Source organism: Neltuma alba, unplaced genomic scaffold (assembly GCF_004799145.2).
Source record: "Neltuma alba isolate B1F8T4 unplaced genomic scaffold, ASM479914v2 tig00005044_pilon, whole genome shotgun sequence".
Lineage (NCBI taxonomy): Eukaryota > Viridiplantae > Streptophyta > Magnoliopsida > Fabales > Fabaceae > Neltuma > Neltuma alba.
This window is the reverse complement of record NW_021633956.1, coordinates 30,714-33,918: the sequence shown is the minus strand read 5'-3', so window position 1 is coordinate 33,918 and position 3,205 is coordinate 30,714. Positions and strand designations below refer to the sequence as shown.

Sequence of the window (3,205 nt, the reverse complement as noted above, 5' to 3'; positions counted from 1 at the left end):
CAACTTTTTCGAATGGAGAAGTAAACCGTGCATCGTCTTTTGTGTTTTCGTTGGATAGAATTTTCAGATTTCATTGCTCGTGGAAGTTTATAGTTGTCCTGACCAATAATGCTCTCTAATGCTTGTCTTCCTTCGCCTTTGGCATTCACTTCGCGATCTGCCTTTGGTTGGGTTGATGTGTGTATAAAATGATGGGAGATCCAGCTATCCTAAGATTTCTATCTGCTTTGTTCCTGTTGACATCTACAGTCACGATCTGCTATCATCCTAGCCTTTCTCTGTGTATAACAACCAGTCAGGTAGGGTTTGCTCAATGATTACCGGATTATGGATGAGCTGGCCCCTACTGCGTCGTGTTGCTTCCTTTTATGTTGTATTGAGCTTGTAGTGTTTCGCTATGTTGTACATCTACTATTAATTATGCTTTTACCAGGTTTCTCTGTTTGGTTCATTGAATTTGACATCGATTGCAGACGAACTCATTGCCATGCTGCTTATATTGCACACACCGGGAAAGGGTATTCTTGCTGCTGATGAGTCTACTGGTACAATTGGCAAGCGTCTTGCTAGCATTAATGTTGAGAATGTTGAAACAAACAGGCGTGGCCTTCGTGAGCTCCTCTTCACTGCTCCTGGTGCGCTACAGTACCTCAGTGGTGTGATCTTGTTTGAGGAAACTCTATACCAAAAGACAGCTTCAGGTACTGGTGCTTTTTGATTGTGATGTCTGGTGAACGCATTGCAATGCTTTTATCATTTCATACAAGATCCACATACCTAGTTTTATCATGTACTTACCGAGAGCTATCTGCCTTGATATTGTTAGGTTTTTCTGCTAACTGTTTTCAATACCTTTGTGTTATGATTCATCTATGATTTTCGGCGCATAGTAATTGTTCAATGTTAACTTGCGTAGGAAAACCCTTTGTGGATGTGTTGAAGGAAGGGGAGTCCTCCCTGGTATTAAGGTTGACAAGGGTACAGTTGAGCTTGCCGGAACCAACGGGGAAACCACCACTCAGGGTTTGGATGGTCTTGCTCAGCGCTGCCAGAAGTATTATGAAGCCGGTGCACGATTTGCCAAATGGCGTGCTGTGCTCAAAATTGGCCCGAACGAACCATCCGAACTAGCTATCCATGAGAATGCTTATGGTTTGGCTCGTTATGCGGTCCTATGCCAGGAGAACGGCCTGGTTCCCATTGTGGAGCCCGAGATCTTGGTGGATGGACCTCATGACATCAACAAGTGTGCTGCAGTGACCGAGCGAGTTCTTGCGGCTGTCTACAAGGCTCTAAATGATCACCATGTGCTGCTGGAGGGTACTCTGTTGAAGCCCAACATGGTGACCCCTGGATCAGATGCTCCAAAGGTGGCTCCAGAGGTTATTGCCGAGTACACTGTTAGAGCTTTGCAGAGGACTGTTCCTGCTGCAGTTCCTGCCATTGTTTTCTTGTCTGGTGGTCAGAGTGAGGAGGAGGCAACCCTCAACTTGAATGCCATGAACAAGCTCAAGGGGAAGAAACCATGGTCTCTTTCTTTCTCTTTTGGAAGGGCACTTCAGCAGAGCACTCTCAAGGCTTGGGCAGGTAAGGATGAGAACATTCCCAAGGCCAGGCAGCACTCCTCTCAAGATGTAAGGCAAACTCACAGGCGACTCTGGGAACCTACAAGGGCGATGCCCAGCTGGGTGAGGGTGCTGCAGAGTCTCTCCATGTTAAGGACTACAAGTATTAAGAGGTGTGGGCTTCTTACCGCTCTTCTTTTGAGGCTTTTTACACCATTGGCGCCAAGGTTTTAGTGTTCTTCCATAGTTTTGAGTCAACTGTCTTGCTTACCAGCCTCGTTCACAAGAGGGTTATATGGTAAAACAAAAATAATTGTGTAAGCTACACTGAATTGTTTTTCGGCTTTTTATAATTTCCCTAGATTGCAGTCACCCCTCAGTTTTTATTTGCTGTTTGCAATGAAGATGAATTCTATCATTTTATAAGCTGAGTTTGAATCAGACAAAATATTTTGGTACCAGAATAGGATGAGATTTGCTCGCGCACTCTTTCTTTGTCAATTACACGCGAATCATCTTTGTTGCTGGCGTTTGTTGGTGATGCTGGTTTAACAAGGAGTCTCTAATGGGTCACTGTTTTCGCTGAACTGAGCGACCGCTCCGGAGCAGCCAACTGGCTTTTATCGGCCAATTTTGGCATCTATGTTTTGATATAGTGTTAACGCCCGGCCAGATTTCATTCACGACAAACGATACGGAAATGACTGCTTGCTGGGTTGTTTATTTATTCTATGGAATTAATTTTAAAACTGAAGTGAAGCTTGCACTGCCACTGCCACATTTGCCTCACGGTACCTTAAAAGTTGTTCCATTTCTGCTCGGTTTAAAGGGGCTTTCAATGGGTTCCCCATTATTTCTTAGGATTCGCGCTTTGTGCTTTCTCTATTTCGATGTAATATGATCACCATCTTGTTGATTTGCCCTAATCATGTTTTAGTTCCAAGTGTCCACAAACCATCGCCATGAATTGCGTATTTATATTAAATTTGGGTCCATTCGGTTTGACTATGTTATTACGACATACTTTAATGTTTTTTATTCTAAAAAATTCGATAGTTCAAAAAATCTAGTTTTTCAATTTTTTAAAATCAAATTAGTGAAAAAAATAAAGAGGTTAAATCTGGATAATTTTCCATCGCATAACTATTGCCACTTAATTGAACAAAACAAACCATGTGCTTTTCGATACCTAGGGGGCAAGGGCAGTGAGGTTTCAGCTGTAACGATAGGTGGGGTGAGCATGAAATGCTGCAAATCATGAAGGAGATGATAGGCGAGAGAAGTGGCAGAAAGAGGAAAGGGTTCATTTTTGTGCAAACCCCGACTTATTGGGCTTTGCAATGGCCCTTTGACTAGTGGTGGGACGGTTGTGCCATGACTTTCACCTTTTGGTGAAGATGGGCCCATTACCGATGACTTCCTTTTTTCCAAGCCCGCCAGCCCCTTCACCTCTAGTGCGATCATTACATTCATAAATCTGCAAACTAAAACGGATACTTTTCACAGAATCATACCATTTTGGAAAGATGCGAAACCATAAAAGAGTGTGTGTGTGTGTGGGGTAAAGATGCGTCACTGCGTGACTGCCACTCGACGAGGTGGCAGAGGATGGCTGGGAAAGTCGGGCAAGTGATGGCATG

At 43.8% G+C, this 3,205-nt stretch overlaps 1 pseudogene; it reads left to right on the top strand.

The window, feature by feature from the left end:
• The first annotated feature begins 472 nt into the window (after positions 1-472).
• LOC114746530 (fructose-bisphosphate aldolase 8, cytosolic-like) lies at positions 473-2,026 on the top strand (annotated as a pseudogene).
• The last annotated feature ends 1,179 nt before the right edge of the window (positions 2,027-3,205 follow it).